Source organism: Notamacropus eugenii, chromosome 2 (genome assembly GCF_028372415.1).
Source record: "Notamacropus eugenii isolate mMacEug1 chromosome 2, mMacEug1.pri_v2, whole genome shotgun sequence".
In the NCBI taxonomy this organism is placed as follows: Eukaryota; Metazoa; Chordata; class Mammalia; order Diprotodontia; family Macropodidae; genus Notamacropus; species Notamacropus eugenii.
The window spans coordinates 494,896,816-494,924,158 of record NC_092873.1 but is presented as its reverse complement, the minus strand read 5'-3'; the positions used below and the strand labels follow the sequence as shown (position 1 = coordinate 494,924,158).

At 39.5% G+C, this 27,343-nt stretch overlaps 1 long non-coding RNA gene across 3 annotated transcripts in view; it reads left to right on the top strand.

Annotated features, from left to right (window-relative positions):
* The window catches only part of LOC140529903 (uncharacterized), a 178,457-nt gene that overhangs the window by 107,745 nt on the left and 43,369 nt on the right, over positions 1-27,343 (top strand). Inside the window, exons 3-4 of one of the 3 annotated variants that reach the window (XR_011975724.1) lie at positions 12,673-12,759; positions 16,129-16,282. The exons of 1 other annotated variant lie outside the window; for it this stretch is intronic. This is a non-coding gene — a long non-coding RNA (uncharacterized lncRNA). The remainder of the gene's footprint in view (positions 1-12,672; positions 12,760-16,128; positions 16,283-27,343) is intronic. One more of the 3 variants, XR_011975723.1, reaches the window with a different exon arrangement.

Here is a 27,343-nt window from a genome sequence, read left to right as displayed (position 1 = left end):
CTCTAATGTGCGTCCTGTTTCCCTCGCTAATATTAAGCTCTTGGACGGTGCTGAATCTGTCTTCTATTTCCATTGTAATCCACCACACTAATACTAAAAACTAATACTAAAAAATACTAAAAACGCTTTGCAGTTACTAAGATATGTTATTTATGTCTCATCCTTTTAACAGGCTAGAGAAGTTGAAGGTGTGAATAATCTCAAATCCATTTTAGATTAAGGAAACCTAAGGCTCCGGGAATTAAGTGACTTATCCAGAGATTAAGTGCCCAGGGTCACAGGGCTAAGGCACAGCAGGGCCAGGACTTCAGGGTCAAGGACTGGAACCAGTTTTCCAGTCATGTGTTCTATTACCTGGTGCTGCTTGGCTAGATTTCATGGACTCGCAAGACCTCTTGCCTGAGAGTGAGAGACAGAAAGCAGAGTTAACAAACAAGCCAAAGATTACATTCTTGTTGTAGAGTGCAAGTTCCTTAAGAGCAAGCAGTGTTTCTTTTCTTTTCTTTTCTTTTCTTTTAAAAAAGTGTTGATATGTTGATAGCTGGTTTTACATCACCTCCATTTCCACATATTTCTGTTCTCTCACCCTGAGAGTCCATCACTTACAGCAAAAATCAAAAGGAAAGAGACAGCAGGAAAAAAAAAAACATTCCATCAAAACTGATCAGCACATCAACAGAAGATGACAATATTCATACCCATAACCCCCCAGCTCTGCAGAAAAGGGGGAGAGGTGCTTTTTTTCATCTTTTTTATGAGACCATGCATGGTCATTACAATTACACAGCGTTCATCGTTTGTAGGTGCCATTATTTTCTCTATTACCAATGTTGCAGTCGTTGTATATCTTACTCTGGTTCTGTTTACTTCACTTTGTAACAATTTAATATCTCTTTTCATGCTTCTCGGTGTTTTCATATTCATAATTTCTCACAAGAAGGAAATAAGTATTTATTAAGCACCTACTATGTGCCAGGCATTGCCAAATATTTCATTTGATCTTCACAATACCCTTGTGAAGTAGATGATGATACCATCCCTACTTAACAGGTAAGGAAACTGAGGCAGACAGAAGTTAATGATGTGCTCAGGGCCACATCGTAAGTTGTCTGAGGTCAGTTTGAACTTAGGTCTTTCTGACTCCAGACCCAATGTGCCACCTAGCTGCCTGAGTGATTTGTCCAGGGTCACACAGACAGTATATGGTCCTGCCTTGCTTACACATAGTAGGCGCTTAACGAACAGTATTGCATCAAATTTTTATTAAATGTTCTTTTGTACTTTTGGTTGTACCTTTGTAGTTTTCTTATGGTGGTTGTCCTTCATTCTCAAAGAGGACCAAAATGGCATCACTGTGCTAGAGTCAAGTTTCATGTGTTCGACTGTGACTGATCAGACCAACACGGAATGTTCTACCATAGGTTGGGCACAGAGCATCTGTAGTTTTCTTATACTGCAAGGGCTGCCATGTACTATTTATTTATCCTTGCTATTATCATACAGGATGCTCCATCTCCCAACCCCCAAAATATTCACTGGCTGTGCCTTGTGCCTGGAACTCCCTTACTCCGCATCTCCTGGCCTCCCTGGTTTCTTTCAAGTTTCAGCTAAAATCCAACATTCTACAAGAAACCTTTCCTGGTCCTCCTTAATTCTAATGCCTTTCCTCTGAGATTATCCCCAATTTATCCTGTATGTATCTTATTTGTACCTTGTCTGACTGTTGTCTCCCCTATTCGACTATGAGCTCCTGGAGAATAGGGACTGTCTTTTGCCTAGCACTTAACACAAGGCCTGGCACATAGCAGGTGCTTAATTAATGTTTATTAATTGACTACTTATCTTGCTTATAATTATTCTCAGGCTTTTTTTTTTAACTTTAAAACTAGGTTGTAAATCTCTAAAAGCTCAGGACCATAGCTTATCATTTTTTGGAGTTACTCTCCTGTTGTAGGTTCATGGTGGAGTTCAATGGTCAGTCTGGGAGAAAATTCTTAATTTTTGTCAGCTGAAATAGCACCTGTTCCATGTGGTAAACCACAGAAGGGTGAATCAGGGGATCATTTACTGAGAGCCCCAGGGGGCTTTATGTGTTAATTCCAAAAGCATGTTATGTGCCTCCAGTGGAGAGAAGGGCAATGGGTTGACAAAGAGCCTTGAGTCTATGCCATATAAAATCATTTGAAGAAATTAGAGGTGGTTACCATGAAGAAGAGATGACTCAGGGACATGATAACACTTTTTTTTACAGACATGAAGAGGGATTAAGCTTTTTCTGCTTGGCGCCAGAGGGCAAAACTATTTGTTGTTCATTTTCTTGTTCTCCAAGAGGACCAATGACATCACGAGGGAGATGCCTAGACTTGCAAATGAATTGAATTTAAGTGAGGCAGGGCTGTGCAAAGTCACCAGCCTCACTGTCTCCTCTAGAGTTATCAGAGTCCAGTGGCAAAACATTGGTCAGGATGACTGGAGATGATCCCTGATGCAGTGGGACACCTTGGTCTTTCTAAGCTAAGGTCTTTCCCAGGACTCAGTTTGTTTGAGGCAACATAGCAATGGGATGAAGGTACACAGAGACAAACTTAAATGTTATATGTGGAAAATTTTCCTGACAATTTAGTCACCCAAAAGTGTAAGGGGGGACCACAAGAAGCAATAGTAATAATAATTACTTTTACAATCAAAATTATATTTGCTAACATTGACAGAGAACTCCTTAAGATTTGCAGAGTACTTACTTGACTTATATTACCTCATTTGATCCTCACAAAATCCTGTGAGGGAAATGTTACTGTTACTTCCATTTTATAGATGAGGCAATTGAAGCTGAGAAAGGTTAAATGACTTGCCCAGGGTCACAGATTGTTAGTGTTTGAGGCAGGATTTGAATTCAGGTTTTGTGCCTCCCTTCATTGGAAGTCGTTGAGCAAAGGCTGGATAACCACTTGCTGGGATAAATTGAAGTAGGATTCTTTTTCAGTTATGCATTGGGCTTGATGATTTCTGAAATCCCATCTAATTCTGAAATTCTGTGAAGGAACTCACTGTGTGTATCTGTGTATACATACATGCATATACATATATGTACACATATACAAATATGTCCATATATGTGTACATGCACACATGCTGCTAGGTGGCACAGAAGATGGAGTATCAGGCCAGGAACAGGGGAGGCTCACATTTGTGAATTCAATTGTGACCTCAGATACTTACCAGCCTTGTAACTCTGAGCAAGTCACTTAACCATATTTGCCTCAGTTTCCTCATCTGTAAAATGAACTGGAGGAGGAAATGGCAAACCACTCCAGTATCTCTGCCAAGAAAATCCCAATTGGGTCACAAAAAGTTGAGCATGACTGGAACATCTGAACAACAGATTATATGTACATATACACACATATGTATACACTATATATCAACACACATAAAAATATACATCATGTACTTGGAAACCCTCAAAATCTTTTTCTGCAATCAGGTACTCATTCCCCTGCCTTCCCTCATTCCTCTTCTCTCCCTGTCTTGTTCCTCCTCTTGACCTCTCTCCCCTCTTTCCGAGTGGAGAAATGGATAGTGTTGATTTAGCCCCTCTTGAACTGACAGGGGACAGATGTACATCTGGAGCACTGCCTAGCCATCAGTAACTCATCCTTCAGAAGGATAGAGGATTGCTGTACCTATTGGGATATTCTCTGGGTAGCAGCTGAACTACATAGTGATGGTCTTTTGTGAGTTAAGCAAACATTGCCAGATTTGGCCACAGGTGGCTGAAAACCAGTTATAACCCCATAAAGTTATGATGGGGAACCCTTGTGCTCCTAAATTTATCTTATGTGCTAGTAGACATGTGGGAGGTTATTTTTTCCTTTTGAAAATCTCAGATAAGAGAAGAGGGTTCCTGTTTTGTATAAATATCACTGCAGAAGCAAAGCCTCCTTCTTTGGTTACAAGAGTGGAAACCCCCTCATTGTTAATGAGTAAGATGGGCAGCCTGCCCTGAATGTGTGGGAGCTCTGGATAACATTCTTCATAAGGTACTCTAAATAGCCCAAAGCAAACACAGTCCAAAGGATTATGTTTCATTCTTTGTACTTGTGTCCCCAGCCTGCAGCATATCTGGTGCCCAGAACTCAAGAGAACTTTAATAAATACTTATTAGTTGGCTGGTTGATAAATTGAAGTGAGGCCAACCTCACTCACAGAAGGCAACTCACATTAGATTGGATTCTTGTCCAGGGTCACCACTAGCTAAGTCTGTTAGATTTAGTCTTACTACAGGTTAAATGCCTATTGACATGAAGGTGCCCAAATGAGATAACGTGGGGGAATTTTTTTTAAGACTAAACCTATGATTTCATTGGAATGGGGAAAATTCTACTGAGAAAACACCCTCTATCAGCTGGCAGCTAGGAAGTACAGTAGATAGAGTGTTGGTCCTGAAGTTAGGAAGACTTCAGTTCAGCTCAAACCTCAGACACTTACTAACTGTGTGACCCTGGACAAGTAACTTAACCTTGATTTCTTTGACTATAAAACCAGGAAAATAACAACACCTACTTCATAGGGTTGTTATGAGGATCAAATGAGATGCTAATTTTAAAGTGCTTAGCCAAGACTATATCAGTATTAACTATTACAATATGGATAGGTAATAGCTCTTCAATTTATTGTCTTAAGGCATTGCCAGGAGTGCTGAAAAGTCAATTGACTAACTCCAAGACACACAGCCAAGTGTGAATAAAAGACAGACTTGAACTCAGGTCTTCCTAATCCCAAGGACTGTCCTCTATTGACAAGAGCAGTGACTTTTTAGGCACTGTTAGAAACATCTCCAAAGAAAGGCTGCAATATGTACTGGTAGAGGGAATGCCCCAACCAGTGAAGTTATAGATCCTTGATACGTTGGAGTATCTCTGGGAGAATACAGTTTTCAACAACCCACAGTAAATCTGTTTCCTAATAAATTGTTTGTTTTCACTAGTGCATAGATTAAAATCTTTCTGACCTTTTCTCATTCTCATATTTTTTAAGCCATCTCAGAAAAACAAAGGGAGCTATCTAAAATCACCAATGTAATTGAAGAGAAAATTCTCTGAGGGATTTGTTTTAAAGAAGGATGAGAACAAATACAAAAGAGAGAGGGGAAAATCAATCAACAAGCATTTATTTAACACCTACTGTGTGCTAGGTATTGTGTTAAGTGCTGAGGAAAAGCAGAAAAAGATGTCTACCCTCAAACACCTTACATTATAAAATAGGGAAGACCATATTGTGTTTGTGTGTTCGATCTCAAAGAGGACCATGACATCAAGATGATGACATGACTTGCAGTTGACTTTGATGTGAGTGAGGGAGGGCTGTGCAAGGTCACCAACCTCACTTTCTCCTCCTGAGCCATCTGGGTCCAGTGGCCTGATATTCATCAGGATGACTGGAGATGGCCCAAGACGCAAAGTGAGACCCTGGCCCTTTCAGGCTAAGGTCTTATCACATTCTCACTTTGAGTGAGATACACCCATTCAATGAACAGACTTCTTTAAGTTACTCAAGGGATGACCCCTTTAATAAATAAAAAAGCAAACTGGGAGGGGAAGACTTTCAGGGCTCCTTGGTAAGAGAGAAACAATTACTATTTAGTTATGCATACATTGTACATACAATGCATAATAATTGTGAGTATTTAAATTGCACTTTAAGATTTGCTAAGTTCTTTACAAATATAGGCATACCTCAGAGATGTTGCATGTTTGAAGACCACTGCAATAAAGCAAAGTCACATGAAATTTTTGGTTTCCCAGTATATATAAAAGTTATGTTTCACTATGCTATAACCTATTAAGTATGCAGTGGTATTATGTCTAAAAAATACAATGTGTATATCTTAATTTAAAAAGTACTTTATTGCTAAAAAATGCTATTCATCACCTGAGTCTTCAGTGAGTTATAATCATTTGCTGGGGGAGGGTCTTGCCTCCATGTTGATGGCTGCTGATTGATCAGGGCAGTGGTCACTGAAAGTTGGGGGTGACTGTGGCAATTTCTTAAAAAAAGACAATGATGAAGTTTGCCCCATCGATTGACTCTTCCTTTCACTTAGAGGCCGTTGTAGGGTTATTAATTGGCCTAATTTCAATATCGTGTCTCAGGGAATGGGGAGGCATGAAGAGAAGGAGAGAGACAGGAAAGAGCCATTCAGTACAACTGTCAGAAAACACATTTATCAATTAAGCTCACCCTCTTCCAAGGGCAAAATTCATGGTGCACCAAAGACATTACAACAGTATGGTCAAAGATCACTGATCACAGATTACCATCACAGATATAATAATAATGAAAATGTTTGAAATATTGTGAGAATTACCAAAATATAACACAGAGACATGGTGTGAGAGCATGCTGTTGGAAAAATGGTACCAATGGACTTGCTTCACACAGGGTTCCAACAAACCTTCCATTTGTTTAAAAAAAACAACAGGAATAAGTACAATAAAGTGAGATACTGTCTCCTTTGAATCCTCTCCACAACCCTAGGAGGTAGGGGCTACTACTATCCCATTTTATAGATGAGGAAGCTGAGGCAGACAGAGTTGAAATGATTTGCTCAGAGTCACCCAGCTAACAAGCTTGTGAGGCTAAATTAAAGGTGGCCCTAGAAAGGAAAGTACCATCAGATAGGAGGGGATGTTTGAGTTGAGTATTAAAATAAACTACAGTTTCTAAGAGATGGAGATAAAGAGTAGGAACATTCAAGTCATGAAAGAAAGCTAGTAAAAAGACCAACAGACAGGAGACTGCATGTCACATGTGAAGGATGACAAGTAGCTCAATATAGCTGACCCTTTAGCATTTGTGGAGGGGAGTAATGTGTGAGAAGACTGGAGAGGAACATTTTGTGAGGAGCCTTGAATGCCAAAAAATAAACGTGTATTTTAGATCAATAACCATTTTGCTTCTGTCTTTGCATCCTCATTGCTTAAAGTCACAGTGCCTGGCCCACAGTGAGCACTTAATGCTTATTGATTGATTTATTGATTGATATGAACTGGACCAAGAACTGAGACTTCAGAAAAATTCCATAAAGGATAATGAAAAGGACTCTTTCAGGTAAATTCAGAGCAAGAGGAACAAGCATCGTTCCAAATAATGTAATGTTAACAGATGACAGAGAAAAGTGAACCTCCTTGACTCTTATCTACTTCCATCTTCCCTATCAAGAAATACAATCTCCAGACTAGGAAAGATTGAACACATGCTTAAAAGAGTGTGGAAGTCCAAGAGAGTGAGGAGAAAATAAAGAAATCAATTTTCTGTTCAAGCTCAAGACTTCAGACTCAGACAAATCACATCCTATCACACTGAAAGAATTTGCCAAGTGATTGTAGAAGTGCAGCCAGTAAGTCATCTTGGAAGAGTTCCAGGAAATGAGAACGGTTCTGAGAGACTAGAAATGAGCAAATTCCGTTCCTATTTACCAACAGGGACAAAATATGCCCTCTGCATACTGCTCAGTGGTGAGCTCAATGTGGATGCTCACAAAATTCACAAAATAGATTAAAAGGATGGCTTGTGAGCATTCAGAAGGGGAAGTAGTAGTCACCAGGAGTCAGCATGAAGTCACCAAGAAGGATTCATGTCAAACTAACCTCGTTTCCTTTTTTGATAAGGTTATTAGGCGGTAAATCAGGGGAATGAGTGCTTTAGACATAGTGTATCTGGATTTCAATAGAGCCAAGTCTCTGGTGATTCTCCTGGGAGGGAGATAAAGGAGAGTACACCAGATAATGGTGCAATTGGCCGGATGCATGGCCAGTCGAAGGGCTGAACGCAAAGCATTGATTAATGGAATCTCTATCAACCTGGGAAGGGATTTCAGTGGTTCACTGTGACGTTTCATCTTTAATATTATCCTGTTCAGCATCTTAAAAATCACTTACATAAATACATGGTACAAGTCATGATTCTCCAATTTACAGATGACAGGAAGCTGGACAGGATTGTTGATATATTGGATAATGGAATCAGGTTTCAAAAAAAGATCTCAACAGTCTGGAATGATTGTCTGCAATTAACCAGATGAAATGGAACAGGGATAAAGTCTTTCACTTAGATTCAGAAATTTAATTATACAAGTACCTTCAGGAGAGGTGAAGCAGTTCATTTCAAATGTCTTAGGAGTTTTACTTTATTCCAAACCCCAAATGAGTCAATAGTATGATGTAGCTGACCAAAAAGCTAATCCAATTTTAGGCCACATTATTTATTTTTAAATACAGTATCCAGCAAGCAAGGCACTAGTCCCACTGAGTGCTATGCTGTCCTGACCACATCTAGTACATGGTGTTCAGTTCTGGGAACCACATTTAAGAGAGACATTGACAAATTGGAATGTGTCCAGAGGAGGGCAGCAAAGATGGTAAGGGAATTTGAAACTATGGCGTGTGATGAATGGTTGATGAAATTGGAAATGTTTAGCCTAAGAAAAAAGTAAAGAAGGCTTCAGGAAAACATGATAGCTTCTTCAAGTATTTAAGGAGATGTCACATGGGAGAGGCACTATACTTATTTTGTGCAGCCCAGAAAGCAATTAAATAATAAACATTTATTAAATGTCTGCTATATATATGCCAGGCAGTGTATCACATGCTGGAGGTATAAAGTAAAAGACAACCCCTTTTCTCAAAGAGCTTTCAGTCTAGTGGAAGAGACAAGATGTAGACAATTATGTACAAATGAGCTATAAACAGAATAAATTGGAAATAATCAAGAGAAAAGGCACTAGAATTTTAAGGGGGATTTGGGAAAAACTTTTTATAGAAGGTAAGATTTTAGCTGGGATTTCAGGGAAGCCAGGAGGTGGAGATGAGGAGGGAGGGAGTTCCAGGCATGGAGGGTAGGCAGTTAAAATGATTGAAGTTGAAAGATAAAGTATTTAGTTCAAGGAACAGAAAGGACACTGATGTCACTATATCAAAGAGTATGTGATGAGGCATGAAGTGACAGAATACTGTATGGATGAAAGCAACAGGAGGATGGATTTTGGCTCAATTTATGGAATAACTTTCTAACCATGGACACTGCCCAGAAATAAGATAGACTTCTTTGTGAAGTAGTGATCTCTCTGTTATAGGAAGTATTTGAGTAAAGGCTGGATGGCCACTACTCAGAGACGTTGCCATGGTTATTCCTGGGTGAAGTAGGATGTTGGACTAGGTGACCTTGACCTTCTACTGCTATAAAACGATGACCCTTTCATGAAAAGGGAAACCTTCTTGACACTTAAATCATGTCACAGATTAGCAAGACAAAAAGTGACTCTAGACTTGACTTAAATCTCAGTGCTCTACATTATCATGGATTGTTGGATTACTGGGAGAAATACCATCATGGGTTATTTATTCTTTTGCCTAAATACTTCAGAAATTTGTGATTTCATTGGTACAGATACTTTTTTTCACTGACATACCTGAAAACCTTTATGTTTTAGTAAATAATATTTGTGAATCACTGTGGCTGAAAAAAATCTTTAACCTATGGTCAACCTTCCAACCAAGTGAGGAAGGTTGACCTCGGTTTCCTAATTTGCAGAAAGAGGAAATTAGAGGAGGTGACCTTTAAGCTCACTTACTACTCTAGAGCTATGACCCTCTTAGCCAGGTCACAGCACCACAGAATTGCAGAATTTCACAGTGGGAAAGAATCTCATTCAAGCCATACTTGAAAAAGAATTCCCCCTACTTCACACTTTACCAGTGTGTCTTCAGTGAAGGAGAACCCACTACCTTCCCTGCATGTCATTCTACTTTTGGATTGTTTGAACATTAATTAGGAAGCTTCGTCTTAAAGGTCCTTGTGTGACAGGCACACAGTTCATCACCAGATTGATCCCCCAATCCTTTCCAAGATCTGCCCAAACTTGAATTTCCCATGAATAACCTAAGGATGGAAGTATGCTACAATGGAAGCAGTGGGGGACATAGAGCCTGAGGACCTTGGTTTCAATCCTACATCTGCTGTATTTATTATGATATTGGGAAAGTTTCAGTTGAATTCAGTATTCAAGGGAAAGTGAAAGGGAGGCAACCTAGAAGCCAAGGTAAGGAAATAGGAAAGTTCAGGGAATGAATAGGAGAAAGTCAAAAGCCCAATGTGATTTAAGGATAAAGTAAATTGAGGGGAAAAGAATAAAAAAAGTTGGAAAGGTGGCCACAGCCTTGAATGCCAGGCTAAGGACTTTGAACTCTATTTATTTGGAAATGGAGAACCGCTGAAATGCTTTCAGTGGAAGAATGACACAGATGTAACAATTTGTCAGTGGTATGAAGTGTGAGTTAGGAGGATCTGGGAGAGTGGGGCAGGGAAAAGAGCAGAGAAAACTGTGCAACTGAGCACAAGATCTTCAGGGGACTTTTATCATCCAGTTTTTAGGAATATCACAGATGCCAGTGAAATTTTGAGAATGGCATGTGTTCTAGTTAGTGCCAACATGGGACCAGTGCCAGGCATAGAAATCTGTTTTCCTTGTTCCACTCGCATTTTTGGCTATGCCTGGCCCTGTTTATGTTTTTTCTTCTGTGCTGTTCATTTTGGTGGGGGTGGGGTGGGGTGGGGTTGGAATTCCCAGCAGTGTTTGCTGAAGGAGGAATGAGTAAGGCAGCAGAGAATTGAGGTCCCAGGAGATGACAAAAGCCAGCCTTTTCTCATTCTGTACCCAGCACTGGGATTCTTTCATAAATGCTAAGAAGCCATTATACATTAGAGAGTCTTCTGATGGTGAGAGCTGGAGGTGGAAAGGAAGTATTTCGCTTCTGTTCCAACTCAAAGGATCCAGAGCTGAAAGGGACCTTAGAGAACAGATGAGGGTGGGGATCAGGATGATGATGATAGCTAACATTCATATAGCACTTATTATATGCCAGCTACTTTACAAATATTATCTTACTGTATTCTCAAAACAACCTGAAGTGGTTGTTGCTATAATTATACCCATTTTACAGATGAGGAAACTGAGACAAACAAAAATTAAGTGACTTAACCAAAGTCACACATCCAATAAGTATCTGAGGCCAGATCTAAACTCAGGTCTTCCTGATTCTAGACCTGATGCTCTAGTTCAACCCACTCATTTTACAGATGAAGAAACTGAAGTGTAAGGTGTTTGAGTGACTTGCTGGAGGTCATACAGACAGTAAGCATCAGTGATGGTATTTGAACCTGAATTCTCTAACTGTAAAGTTCTTTTACACAGTGACTGAGTTGTCTCCAACCATGGTAATTTCCAACTTGGTCATCAGAGAAATGGTTGTTGGAAGCCACTGAGTGCCTATCTTCTAAGCTCCCTCAATTCAAAGGAAGAAGTGTATGTAGTTAGCCATGTAGTATAGTCTTTTCTGGAAGAGAGGAGAGTTACCCCTCATTTTTTATTAATGGACCCAAAATCTCATTGAGATTTAGGATAAGATCTAAAGACAGAGAGGAACTCAGGAGGACCTCTTCCAAGTCTCTCATTTTACAGAGGAGGAAAGCAAGGCCCATACAGGTTAAGCTTCTGCTCCAAAGTCCCAGGTAGTTGGCAGAAGTGGGGTTGGAAGCCTGGTCCTCTTAATCCAAATTCATTGCTCTTGCCACTATACTCCAGTGCTGCCCAGTTGCAGGGAGTAGGGAGGAACTCCCTAAATGCTGATCAGCACCTGCTCTCCAACTTTATAGTCTTAGAGAGATCCCTGGGAGAAATGACTTGTTCAGGGTCATGCAGCCAGAATTCATCAGAGGTGACACCTCAACCAAGGTCTTCCCGGCTTTGTGGACAGTTTCTTATTATATATTGCCCATGTGACATATTCAAAACATATAATCCATTCCTATGTGAAGTAGCTTTTGCAGAGAGAAGACCAATTAAAATCAAAAAGCAGACAACAAACTTTGAAAATTAATTTTTAAAAAATCAGAAATATCTTGTTACAATTTAATATGTAGAGGAAAGGGTCATGAGATTGAGAGCTGTCAAGGACTTTGGAATGTCCAATACAACCTGCTCCATTCATTCACAGTACCATAGTATTTGAGAAGTAGAAGGAACCTCAGTAGCCAAATCACAATAGCACATTGGACATGTGGTATGTGTTCAGTTGCTTTCAGTTGTGTCCAAGTCTATGATCCCATTTGGGATTTTCTTGACAAAAATACTGGAGTGATTTGCCATTTCCTTCTCCAGTTCATTTTACAGGTGAAGAAACTAAGGCAAACAGGGTTAAGTGACTTGCTCAGGATCACCCAGCTAGTAAGTATCTGAGGCTAGATTTGAACTCAGGATGATGAGTCTTCCTGACTCCAGGCCTTGTGCTCCAGGCACTATGACATCACGTAGCTGCCCCAAAAAGTGGTACCCAGCTCCAACTTGAAGACCTCCACTGAAGGGGAACCCACCATCTCTCTGGACACCCCCTCCCATTAGTGTTCAGCTCTAATTGTTCAGAAGTTTTTCCTAGTGTCAGACCTAAATTTGTCCCTTTGTAATTTCCACCCTCTGCCCCTAATTCTGCTCTCTAGGGCCAAATAGGACAATCTAGTTCCTCCTCCAAATAATCAAATATCTAAAGTAGCTATCATATACCCCTACCCCCAATCTCCACATCTACTCTAAGCTAAATGTCCATGTTCCTTCAACAGATCCTCATATGACATGGACACAAGACCCTTCACCATGAAGCTCCTACACACTGAGCTTCCATTCTTCTAGAGGGGTGCAACAGAAAAGTAAGTGTAAAACACATACATACACACACACACACGTGCACAAAGTGTTTGACTGGAACAAGGGCACTAATGACCGAGAAGGGGCTCCATTTTTAGAGGAAAAAACTGAAACCCAAAAGATTGAAGTCTTTCAAACCTATGTCTCCTGATTCCAAATCCAGTACTCCTTCCAGTACACCATGCTGCGTCATCTGAACTCATCCTGACCATCTCACAATCCCAGAGACCACTAAAAGGATGAGGAAGGGACCACCTTTGTCTTTGACACAATAAAAATTTCTCTTTCCCTCTTCCCTTCCCTGTCCCCTCCAGGATAACTAAGTGTGCCTTGGGATACTCTGCAGAAGTGGTGCTTTGAGAGTTACTGAAAACACATACATACATATGTATATATGTGTGTTATGTATATACATACATATATACACACACATTCACACACTATACATATGTGGATATATATACATGTATGTGTGTATATAATATATGTATACATATATATATGCTTATATTCACAAAATTCTTTTAGAGAATGGAAAAATAATTCCCAAGTTTTGCATAGTGTGTTATCTGAGAGCTGGAGGAGACCTTGGAGATCATCTAGCCCAGCACCTCACTTCTGAAGCCCAGACCATGAACTAGAACCTAGATTCTCCCTCAAAGAGTCAGAGATTTAGATGCTGGAAGGGACCCTCGCCATTACCTAGTGCTCTCATTTTGTACGTAAAGAAATGGAAGATTAAATGGTTTTCCCAGAGTCATCAAGTGTCTAGTGATAGGAGTCAGAACTCAGATCCAGCTCCCCTGACTCCAAAGTTAGCAGTGTTCCCATATCACATTGCCTCTTGGTTCCTATTTGTTAGTGATGAACAGTCTGTATTTCCTTCCCCAGCAGTAGCTTCTCCTTTAATAGACAGGTTCCTAGGGCTAAGGAGGAAGAAAATCAGAGGTTGTTCAATGAAGCATGTTTCCTTTAGTTTGCGATTGGCTTTTGTGGGGCAGACTCCATGATGCACAGAGTGGGAAAACCCCATAAGAGTCACATGATAATTAGCAGTTGTTTGGTCAAACTAAAATGTATTGTAAGATCATAGGTTTGAGCTGCAAGGGACTTTAGGGGTCATCTAATTCAACCACATCATTTTACAGATGAGGAAACTGAGTCCCACAGAAGTTAAGTAACTTGCCTGAGGTCATACAGGTAGTAAGTGGAAGAGTTTAGGGAACTTATTTCAGTGACCTGTGTGATTCCAGTAGCACTTTTTAAATATGTCTGAAAATTTGGACTCTGCCCTTGGGATATCAGACTTTGATAACTGAACTTTTGTTTGATCTTTTCTAATGCCAGGCTTCCACATCACTTCCCAGCTGGTTCCAATCCATGCCATCATCACTCCAATATCCTTGTCCTCCTAGTTCCCTTGGATACATCACCTTCCTCTATTATGCTAGAAGCTTCTTGAAGGCAGGATGTCTTGCTTGCTTGCATTTGTATGTTTGGCATTTAGTTCAGTACCTGTCTCATAGTAAGCACTTAATGCGATGTTCACTCTGGCATGAACATCATATGTCTCTACATGGGTTCCATTGGGTTCCATTGCTGAAACTATACAAAGGGACTTCATGAGAAAATGGGAGAATCAGGTGATGCTAAAAGTGCTAGGTCCTTTTATTTTGGAGCCTTCAAGGCAGGGGTTTTTACTCTTATGTGTTCCTGGACCCTTTTGAAGCCTATGGACCCCTTTTCAGAATAATGTTTTTAAATGCATAAAATAAAATACATAGGGTTATTAAAGAAACCAATTATATTGAAAAATAATTATCAAAATATATTTCTAAAGTCAAGTTTATAGATCCCTAGTTAAAAATTCCTGCTTTAAGAGAAGGTTGTAAGTCTTAACTGGAAATACCCAAGGACATATGGAGAGGGAAATAGTGACAAGAGAAGGGCACCAAGGCAGTTCCATGACCTCCCTTCCCCCCCACATTCACACATTGGGGCAATAACTGATATTTCCAAGCAAGTGCAGCCCACCAATCCACTGCACTGAGGCCAAGACTGGCATCTTCAATATTTAGAAAACACTGCTCACATAACACAAGTAAACTCGTTAAATCTGATCTGCTAGCCACAATCTTCATGCATTCAAATGTTTTTCCAACCCTTAGATGGGTTTAAATTATTTTGACAGGGAACATCCTGGTCCCTCAGTTTCCAAATAGCAAGTTGTTAGGAGAACCTGATTCACAACATGGTTGATTTTTTTCCCCTCCCAAAACATAATGTAGCCAAGACTGGCCTTGATTTTCCTTTCTTCTTCAGGCCAAAAACAGTTCCTTTTTTTCATTTCAGATTTAAACCTTTGTAACTTTGCCATTTGTCATTGAGGTTTGCAGTTTCAGCATGTTTCCTTGGTCCATTGCCAGTCCTGGATGTTCAGGTAGCAGCTGTGGTTGGGAGGGCCTTTCTGGCCACATTCCTTTGGCATGACTTTTCCAATCCTTTTTCTTTGATGCAGACCTCCCTGTCTGTAGTTACTCATGTCCCTGTCACAAGGACTTTGGTGGATGGTAGGGAAAGAAACCCGATTCCTATTCCATGAAGTCCCAGCCAATCATAAGTCTTTAGTACCTTTTCTCTGGGTCAGAATCATAGGATTTCACATTTGGAAAGGGTCTCAGCAGGAATACTAGACCCATGAAAGAATCCTGTCTACAACATACATGAGCTGCTTATTCAGATTCCGGTTGAAGACCTCCAAAGGAGGGGAACCCACCACCTCCTGACCCCACTTGGTATTTGGGATAACTGTAATTGTTAGAGGTTTTTTTTTAATATCAAACCTAAATTTATCTTATTCGTTGTTACTGACTCTACTCTCTGCCTAAACCGAATAAATCTAATCTCCTTTCAACCTGATCAACCCTTTGAATACTCCAATCATATCATCTTTGAGTCTTCTCTTCCCCCAAATCAAACACCTACCATTTCTTTAACTTTCATGTACCATGGATTCAAGGCTTATTGCCAAAAGCCATCTGGGATGAGCAGTCTTGAAGCAGGCTCAATGATCACTTGTTAGGCAAGTGGTTAGATAAAGATTCATTTCATGTGGTGCAGTGGATCCAAGCATTGGGCTTGAATCAGGAAAACTCATCTTCATGAATTTAAATCTGACCTCAGAAACTCACTAGCTGTGTGACCCTGGGCAAGTCACTTAACCCTGTTTTTGTCAGTTTCCTCATCTTTAAAATGAGCTTGAAAAGGAAATAGTAAACCTCTCCAGTATCTTTGCCAAGAAAACCCCAAATGAGGTCATGAAAAGTTGAACACTACTGAAATGACTGAACATCAACAACGTTATTTTCCAGGGACTGTGCAAAGTGCTGGAGATACACATAAGAATCTAATCAAGGAACATTACACACAAAAGGAAGCTGACAAAAAGCTGCAGGTGGGGGAGAAGGAGCAGTATGGAGCATATGGAGAAGTCAGTCACAGAAGACCCAAGGTAGCACAGCCCAGGTGAGAGATGAGGAGATGTCTGAGCTGAGCTCTGTCCTTACGTGGAGGTTTGGAGTTCATGACCCCATCCTCCAATCAGAGAGGTAGAATGTAGTGATCAGGTGGAGAAGCCAGGCTTATGAGATCTTACCAGATGATGAGGTTATTCTATGACTGTATTGGTCCCAGGAGAATGACAGTCTAAGTCATAAAGGGGATTTTTGGTCTACAACCATGTCCAGCCTCAAAGTACTGGAGCAATACATTTCCTCTGCATTAGATCAGACTTTTATTTACTTCTAATGCACTATTAATCCATAAATGGACAGCCAGAGCCAACCTACACTACGTTCTTCCTTCTGGGAACAAACACCTACAGATTTTATCAGTAGAGCCCCATCATTTAACACTGGCTTATGTCATTATTATGACATTTTTTTTCTTCAGGGAGACTTGTCTCTGACTACCAGATGACTACAAACACCTTGAGGGCAGGGACCAGGTCATCTATATCCCTACCCAGGGGGTGCTTTTTAAATGTTTAACAGCTTCCTAAAAGCAAGAAGACAGCATATAAAGTTGAATCTGCACCACTAACACTTTATCTCTTTAAACCTAGACAATCAACAACCTAATCAAATTCTAATTGGTAGCCTTTGCCAAGTTTTGAAGTGGAAATGCTCACACTGGAAAATTTAACAATGAGCTCTCAAGAGTAGGTGCCAGGTGGTTCCAACTCACCCTTGCTTCTATCCCACAAGGAATAAATACCTCAAAGATTGATTAATTATTAAAATTTGTTGGGGGTGGGAGGGAGAGGATCAAGGCTAGGACCAGAATACTGTTTTTAATACAAAAATGATGGTGTAACCTGGACTGTTGCAGCAGCCTCCTACCTGATCCAAAACCTCTCCCCTCTGCAATCTAGGTTCCACAGACCAGCTGAAGTAATATTCCTAAAACAATGGTGTCACTCCCCTGTTCAATAAATTCCGTTGGTTCCCTATTTCTTCTAGGATACAAAATTCCCTGGCATTCAAAGCCCTTCAAACCTAGTTCCAACGCATCTTTCCAGGCTTATTATACCTTATTCCCATTGAGGCATTCTAAATTCCTCATCCATAACATCCCATCTATCCCTATGTATTTTGTGCAGGCTGTCCCTCATCACCTCTGCCTCTGAGAATCTCTTACTTATAAAACTCAACTCAAGCACCACATCCTACAGGAAGGTTCTCCTGAGCCCTCACATACTTGCTCCTCTCTCACTAAAACTACTTGTATTCACTTAGTATTTTACTTATAGTTTCCCCTTAAAGAATATCAGCTCTTGGAGGGTAATACCTGTTTGCCGTTTTAACTTTATCTCACCAATACCTTACACCTTGCCCTATAATAAATAGTAGGTGTTTAATAAATGCTCATTGATTGATTGATAATAGTGCTTTCTTTTGGACAACTGAATCCTATCAATAATTTAGTTCAAATCTCGCTCCAATCCAATCCAAACAATAACCTTTATTACCCACCTTTCACTGCAGGGTCCTGAACTAGGTATTAGGAATCCAAAAACAAAATGAAAATTAGTCTGTTTCCTCATGGAGAGAGTGAATTCTATATTCCTGTGGGATGTAATTTGGGGATCAATTCCCAAAATTTCCAGTCCTAGAAGCTCTGATGATAGATGAACTAAAACTCTGAAAGACTCTTCTAGTTTACAGGGTGTGAGGGGAAACTTCAGAATTGTTTTAATTTACATTTCTCTAACTACTAGTGATTTGGACCCTATCTTCAAATACTCATTTATATTCTGAAATTCTTGTCTTGAAAATGTTTGTTCATATTCTTGTACCTTTTGACTATTAGACAATGGCTTCTTAGGTTGTATATTATATCCCTTCCCTATCTATCTTGAGTCTCAGGTTTGTAATGGAGATATTTCCTCCACCCTATACTTCCAACTGTAGCTTCAGTTCTTTTATTCATGCAAAAAAAAAAAAAAACTTTTAAATTTTATGTAATCAAAATTGTCTGTTTTGTCCTTTGCAATGCTCTCTGTTGTCTTTTATTTGGTGAGAATTTGCCAAATCTGCTGGGTAAATGTTGGCTAACTACAAGAATGGAGGAGAGCTTTCATGTAGATTATCAACAGTTAGCTTTGAGGCAAATGATCATTTTAACCAAGTATTCATAGAATTTAATGGAAGGCTTACTTTACGTGTTTATATAAATTATTTTTAAACCATGCATTTCAGTAAAAAGTACTGAGACTACTAGGAGCTACAAAAACCCCTGACAGGGAGCTAGATGGAAGGGACTTTGTTGCTCCAAGAAGTCCAGGAGCATTGCCTTAACGACCCATTTGGAAGAGAGAAGAGCAGTCCAGGAAATTGATGACTTTGGTCACTTTCTCTTTCTTTCCCCTGTCTGCCCTCTGGTGGAAGTGTGAATGAGCAGGAAAATGACCCAAAGTAGAACAAAGTAAACAATATGTAACTTTATCCCTGTTCACTGATAACATTCATTCATTCATTCATTCACCAAGCATTTATTAAGCCCCCACTATGTGCTGGGAATGAGTTGAGTGTCCTGGCATACCCTAGAGCTTCATTCCTTTCCACTGAGATTTTCTTCAACAGGTCCTTCCATAGTTATGATCTTGAGGACCCCTCACCATGAAAATTTGCTCACCCTGAAATTTTATTGGAATTGCAAATGAGGGCATTTCCTGAGGGAAGAGAAAGTACCCATGGGATTGCATCTTTAAGGTATGTCACCATTCTGGCCCATTACAAACCACCTGTAGTTCAAACCATTATGTTAGGTGCTGAAGAAGATGCAAGATTAAATAAATCATTGTACATTATAGCACTAACTATCTAGCATTCCTCCTCCTTTAAGCAATCCCTGCATAACCCATGTCTCATTGCACATCTCGGATTTTTTAAAGAATATTTTTAAAGAATCTCTGGGATGGAGTCTTGGTTCATAGCAGGAGGATGTAATAGATGCCTTCTTAAAAGTCTTTTCATATCTATTAGCTCATCATCTCTATAGCCACTAGAAAGACAGGTCTGTAAACTAGGATTGAGACAGCCCTTTCTACTCCTCTCAGAATACTCATTTCTTTCCCACCAAGGAAGATACCCCCAAGTTATACTTCTCCACTTCTGCCAGAACTCTGATACTGAGAACAGTCAACAAGTATTTATTAAGAGCTTTACACGTTGCGTGTTCTGTGTTAAACATATATAAATCTATGTAGGGGGGTATAAAAAAGACAAAAACAGAGTCAGAGAGCTCAAATTCTAATGGGGGAGACAATTATGTACAAAGATAGCTATCTACTTATATATACACATATGGACATATGCATATACACATGTATATCAGTAGGTGGTTCAATGGATGGAATAAGAGACCTGGAGTCAAAAAAAACCTCATCTTCCTGAGTTCAAATATGGCCTCAGACACATACCAGCTATGTGACCCTGAACAAGTCACTTAACTCTATTTGCCTCAGTTTTTTCATCTGTAAAATGATTTGTTGAAGGAAAAGGCAAATCACTCTAGTATCCCTGCAAAGAGAACCCCTAACGGGGTCACAATGAGTCAGATATAGCTAAAACAAATGAACAACAAGATATGTGTGTGTATGTATATGTACGTATGTATACTGTGTCTATATATGTAATTAGTAAATGTAAGGTAAGCTCAGAGAGGTGGTGGCAACAGTGGGTCTGAGTATGGTGGCAGAGGAAGCTGGGAAAGGTCTCCCACAGAAGGAGAAGGTAGGGAAGGAAGCCAGCGAGCAGACCATCTCTTTTCTTGGAATACCTGTTTTAGTTATGTTTATCCTAAGTCTTTCTGGGCATTACCTACTAGAGTCCAGGGATAGGGCCTCCAGGGCACAGGTTGCCCATCTCTGTAGCTAGACTCCTGTTGTTCAGGATTTGTTTTCTCCACCTCCTGCCCTCTCACCCTCACTTTTATCTTAATGTTCTTTATTCTCACAGTTATCTCTAGGAATCTCTTAGAAACCCTTTAAGATTTTACTCAAAAATGGCACCTTCTACAGGAGGTCTTTCCTAGTTCTCCAGCTGCTAAAGTCTTCCTCTCTAAGGTTACCTTCCAACCACTCCATTTATAATTCCATCTACGTAATTATGTCTCTCTTATTAGAATGTGAAGTCCTTGAGGGCAGGAATTTTTTTTTTTGCATCTCAGAACTTAATGTTGTGTTGGACATACAGTAGGCGTGCTTAATAAATACTTGTTGACTGATCCATTGTCGATGATGACATACTGAATATTTAATTTGCTGTCACATCCAGAATTTCCATGACTTTCCAAGGCAGGTTGCCCATTCCCTTTCCCTCTTGCCTCTGCCTGCACCTGCCTCTCTCTCCTCTCTCTCTCTCCCTCTCTCCCTCTCTCCCTCTCTCCTTCTCTCCCTCCCTCCCTCCCTCCCTCATTGTCGCTTCACTAAAAGTGTTTCAAGCTGATGGGGTGAGCTTGGCTGGGATGCAGTAATCCAATGAGGGGTGATAAGGAACAAGAAACTCTAGACTGGTTTCCTGTTTCTAAGGCCAGCAGGATAGGACAGATGCTGAACCAGCACATTCAGCCACTGGAGAGAAGCAAGAGCTTTCTGTCTCTGAATGAATGACCTCTCTCCTCCACTGGCTGTGGGGTCACATGGACCAACTGTGTGTTGGGTCAAAGTCCTGCTCCTTGCGAGGGGAATAGCAGCCTTTGTGAAGAACAAGAGAGAGCCCTTTTGTTTTCTTTTATCATTTTATTATTATGATTTCTTTTTATTATTATTTAAGAGTGGACACTCTCTAGAGAGGCAAAATCCATTAGCCCAGACTCTTCCAATGTCTCTGGCAAGTTAATTTAGGCAATTTTAATATAATTTTATTATGTAACCCTTAAGAGCTGTTCTGGTAAATGCTCTTCCCATAAACACTATTGTGTATGTGAAGTGCACCTTCAGGGTGAATAAATTTGGATTATTATACAAACAATAATTTACACATCGATGACACCAGAATATTCAAGTCTGTTTTCTCTTCTTTCACAATGATTTGTCTTTATTCATCTTGACCTTTCTTGCCCACTTGACATAGTAGACTGCTCCTTCCTTTCTTGCTATTTGCTACTCTCCCTTGATTCCTGATGTTCTCTCTTTTTTTTTTTTTACCACTCTGACCTTTCTTATTCTGTTTTCTTTGCTAGCTTTTCATCCTCTTCTGTTCTTTAATTGAGGGTACATCCCATCCAAGGCTTTATTCTTAGCCATTCTCTTCTTTCTCTATACAAGGCACTCTCTTGATCCCTACTTTCTGGTTTGCATGAATTTCTTTTACATGGATGACTCCAAGATCTTTTAGACTTCCATTCCCAACCTCTCTTTGGAATTCCAGTATCACATTTCTACTTCTGAATTTTACCCCTTGTGTTACCGTGGGCAAGTCAGTTAACCTCAGTTTCTTCATCTGTAACACTAAAGAGTTGGATCTGATGGTTCCTGAGGTACCTCCCAGATCTGAGCTCTAAGATGTTATGACCTCCCATTGTATGTGCATCCAGAAACTCAACCTCACTACATGTAAAACTTATTTCATTATCTTCCTCTCAATATCTGTCTCTACTTCCAACTTCCCTACAAGTCAATGAGTTAGTCAATAAGCATTTTTAAGCACCTACTATGTGCCAAGCTCTGTGCAAGGTGAAACAACATGTATATATCTAAATATAAACAAAATGAATACAAGATGATGGGAGGAGGGGAAGGAGGAAGGCATCACTAGCTTACAGCTATCAAGAAAGGTATCATGTATAAGCCGATGAGCTGATCCTTCAAGGAAACTAGATATTTCAAGAGAAGGAGGTAGGGAAGGTACATATGTCAGGTAAGAATAGCTATTGCAAAGGCAAAGAGACAGAAGATGAAGCACCATATATGACAAAGTGCTATTTCTGTTGAGGACACTATACTCCCACTTGCCCAGAAATCATCTTTCATTCTTCCCTCTTCATAACTCTCTTTTCTAATCAGTTGCCATCTACTGATACTGCCTCCATATCTCTTCTCATCTGCATCCTTTCCTTTTCAAGATAGCAGGGTGGCACAGTGGATAGAACATGGGTCTAAAGTCAGAAAGACCTGACTTAAAATCCATCCTTGCTAGCTTGACCTTGGACAAGTTATGTAACCCCTGTCTGTTTTAGTTTCTTCTCAACTGTAAAACGGGAATGATAATAACAGCACTTACTTTATAGGGTTATTGAAAGGATCAAATGAGGTAATGTTTGTAAAGCTCTTAGTACAGTGCCTGGCACTATATGGGCACTATGTAAATTCTTGTTCCCCTCTCATTTCTACCATCTTTTCAATCTGCCTATTTCAAGCCCCCATCACCTTTCATTTGGACTAGACTAACCCTGTTTGTCTTAATTTCCTCATCTGTAAAATGAGCTGGAGAAGGAAATAGCAAACTGCTCCAGTATCTTTGCCAAGAAAACCCCAAATGGGGTCACAGAGTCAGACACGTTTGAAATGACTGAACAACAGAAATAGCCTGTTAAGTGGTCTTCCTGATACTTCTTTTGAAGAAAAGACTAGAATCATGTCATTTTTGAATAAAGGGCAAAGAGGATATTAGCAATCATTTACTCACTTTACAGATGAGGAAAGTGAGTCTAACCCCTTTCTAGTCCAGCCTTTCCACAGTTGTTGAAACATACCACTTTCTTTTTCAGTGGTTCCCTAGTGCCCAATGAATAAATTTTCAGTTCCTTATTCTGGCAGTGAAGGCTCACCCGACTGTAGTCTGGTGCATTTGAATTGTCCTAGGAAGATTCTGAAGATCACCTTGCAGGATAAGGTACCAGACACTGATGTCCTTACTTGAACTAAATTGCCAAGCATTCAAACTCTGCTTCAGAAAGGGCAACTCCAATGGGCTGGCCATGTTGCTTGAATGCAAAAAGTGTGCTTGCCAAAAACATTCTTTCATGGAGAACCCACACAGGGCAAGCAATCATATGGTAGTCAGAAGAAGCAATAGAAGGACACTCTCAAGTTCTCTCTTTTTAAAAAAATTAAATTATTTTATTTGTTTTCAGTGTTCTACAGTCACTTCCATATATATATGATTTTTTCCCCTCCCTCCTCCTCATTCTCCCCTCCTTCCCCACTCCCTCCCTGAGACAGCATACAATCTTATATAGGTTCTACATGTACATTCCTATTAAATATATGTTGCATAAAAGAATTAAAATGAATGGGAGAAACCATAAAACAAAACAAAACAAAACATAATACAAAAGAAAATGGTCTATTTCTAACTGCAATCCAATTCCATAGTTCTTTCTCTGGATGTGCAAGGCATTTTGCTTCAAGAGTCCATTTGAAATTTTTGAAGTCCTTGCATTGCAAGTACTAAGTCTCCCAGAAAAATCCCTCACACACTGTGGTTGTTGCTGTGTACAAAGTTCTCCTGGTTCTTCTCCTTTCACTCAGCATCAGTTCATATAAGTCTTTCCAGGCCTCTCTGAAGTCTTCCTGTTCATCATTTCTTATACCAAAATAATATGCCATTACATTCATATATCTCCACTTGTTCAGCCATTCCAAAATTGATGGGCATCCCTATGATTTCTAGTTTTGGACCACCACAAAGAGAGCTGCTACAAATATTTTTGTACATGTGGGACCCTTTCCTATTTCTATGGTCTCTTTGGGATAGAGTCCCAGAAGCAATATTGTTGGGTCAAATGTTATGCACATTTTTGTAGCCCTTTGGGCATAGTTCCAAATTGCTCTCCAGAATGGTTGGATGAGCTCACAGCTCTACCAACAATGAATTAGTGTTCCAGCTGTCCCATATCTTCTCCAACATTTATCATCTTCCTGTTCTGTCATGTTAGCCAATCTGATAGGCATGATGTGGTACCTCAGAGTTGTTTTGATTTGCATCACTCTAATCAGTAGTAATTTAGAGCATTTTTATATAATTATAGATAGTTTTAATTTCTTCCTCTGAAAACTCCTTGTTCGTATCCTTTGACCATTTATTAATTGGGGAATGATTTGTTTTCTTGTACGCTTGAATTGGTTCTCTATATATTTTAGAAATGAGACCTTTATCACAGACAGTAATTGCAAAAATTCTTTCCCAGTTTTCTGCTTCCATCCTAATCTTGGTTGCATGGAGTTTGTTTGTGCAAAAACTTTTCAATTTAATGTACTCAAAATTATCCATTTTGCACTTCATAACGTTCTCTATGTCTTGTTTGGTCAAAAATTTCTCCATTTCCGTAAATCTGACAAATACACTATTCCTTGCTCCCCTAATTTGTTTATAGTATCAATCTTTATACCTCGGTCATGTATCCGTTTGGACTTTATTCTTGCATATGGTGTCAGGCATTGGTCTATGCCCAGTTTCCATCACACTGTTATCCAGTTTTCCCAGGAATTTTTGTCAAACAGTGAGTTCTTATACCAGAAGCTGGAGTCCTTGGGTTTATTGCTATATTCATTGATGAGTGTGTCTTGAGTATCTAACTTATTCCACTGGTTTAACCCTCTGTTTCTTAGCTAGTACTAACTGGTTTTGGTGATTGCTGCTTTATAATCTAATTTGAGATCTGGTAGGGCCAGGCCACCTTCCCTAGCATTTCCTTTCATTAGTTCCCTTGATATTCTGGACCTTTTGTTCTTTCAAATAAATTTTTGTATTATTTTTTCTAGCTCTAGAAAATAATTATCTGGTAGTTTGATTGGCATGGTGCTGAATAAGTAAATTAATTTAAGTAGAATTGTCATTTTTATTATATTAGCTCAGCCTACCCATGAGCAACTGTGTTTTTCCACTTACTTAGATCCAACTTTATTTGTTTTTTAAAAAGGTTTTTGTAATTGTGTTCATATAGTCCCTAGATTTGTTTTGGCAGGTAGACTCCCAGATATTTCATAGTGTCTATCATAGCTTTAAATGGGATTCTTTTTTCTGTCTCTTGCTGTTTAGTCAAGTTCTCTCTTAAGAACTTTGGAATTAACTGGGTGACATGGGAGACACTGGCACAGGGCTGTTCAGCATGGTAGGGTGCTGTACTCTATGAGCAAAGCAGAATTGAAGTAGCTCAAATGAAAGACAGGATTCACAAGTTTAGAGTATCCACCCCAAACTGGGACCTTGCAAGCTTGTATTGGTCTGATCAGCCACAGTCAGACACATTGAAACTTGTTTCTTTCATAGTGATGTCATTTTGGTCCTCTTCAAGAATGAAGGCCAACAATCAACCAACCAGTGTTCACTATACCCTTTCAAATATTCTATATTTCAAATATTCTATGCTCCAGTCTCCCATCCTCTCTTTCATGCTCAGACAGGACTTCTATTTTTACCCTCCACTGAAATCAATGCCCGTTAAAATCAGCCCCTTCCCTGCCATTTTTTCAAGACTCCATTCTGATATGACGAAGTCTTTACTGTACTTTCCAGTTGAAAGGGATATCTCCCTCCTCACATCTCTTGTAATATTTTGTCAGTACCTTATAGCTATTTGTGTACTTGTTTTGCTTGCCACATTAGATTGAAAGCTCCTTGAAGTCAGGATTTCATCATATTTCATCTTTGTATCACAGTACCTTGTTCATAGTATGTTCTGGATAAAAATGTTTGTTGTGCTGAATCTAATTGAATTCTTTAAAGAGTTCTGAAAATGGAAAACTGCTGGTAATAGGAAGTGCTCACTTTTTAAATTCAGCTGATAAATCAGGCAGTTTCCTCTCCAAACATCATTTTAAAAATCAGTTATGCCAGGCTGTAGGCTAAATAATTGATTTCCACATTTCATTCTGTAAATTAAATTGTAGACTTTTGAGTTATTAGAAGAAATGGTATAGTTAGCCAATAAACCTTTCTTTTAAAATGGTTGTGCCCTTATTTATTAGATGTATTAACATTTGTTCCTGCCTCAAATCCCATCAATCAAATTTCCATTTCTAACACTTTTCTGAAAACAAGTAAGAAATATTTGGTTCTAACAACAATGCTGTGGAAGGAATAAGAGAGAATGTCTAGAATTCTGAACATGGAGTGAACCTAATTACATCCAATAAACACCTTGAAATGACTGTGATTATGGGATAAAATTTTTAAAAACCTGAACTCCAAAGACTTATCTTGCAATCTGACTTGATTGTACATTATTCCCCATCATTAGTTTTATATTCCTGTCAAATTGGGCTATCGTCTATTCCCTGGATTCCAAATGCCATTGTCAGCCTCCATTCCTTTTTGTCCAAACCATCCTCTGTGCCTGGATCATAATCCCTCCTCCCAATCCATCTCTCTAAATCCTGCCCTTCCTTTAAGACTCAGTTCAGGTCACCTTTGTCAAAAGCACCTTGTCTGGTCTCTCCCACTGTTTGTCTTCTTTCCATCTTCAAACTATATTTAATTTGTTCATTTATGTTCATGGAAAAGTGTCTACCAATCTGACTCCCAGAAGAATGTTAAATTCCTTGAAGGCAGAGACTATTTTGTGCTCATTTTTAAATCAAGCTTATAGTACATGCTCAGTAGGTATTTGTTGGATTGAATTGAACTGAATTTGAAGTTAATCTTAGACTAAAACTCTATGTATGTTGCTAAGGAAAAAGTTTGGCTCAGTATTGAGAAAAACTTCCTAAGTACTCGGACTATTCAAAAGTGGAATGTTTGGTTCAAGAGGCAATAGGTCTAACCTCCATGGAGGTCTTTAAACAAAGACTGGATATCCACTTGGGTAAGTTGCAAAGGGAGTTCTTATTTAAGTATAGACTGTTTGGCCTCTAGTCCACAAAAGTGAACTCGTTCCCTTCCAGCTCTGAGAATCTGTGATCCTATGATAGAATGATGGAGATGAAATGGGTCTTAAATGTCTGGCTAGGAGGTGCAGTGAGAATGGGACTTTTCAAGCTGACCCTTGAAGAGACTGCAGAGACCTGGTTCAAATCTCACCTCAGACACTTACTAGCTCAGGGACAGTGAGCAAGTCAACATCTTGGTTTCCTCATTGGTA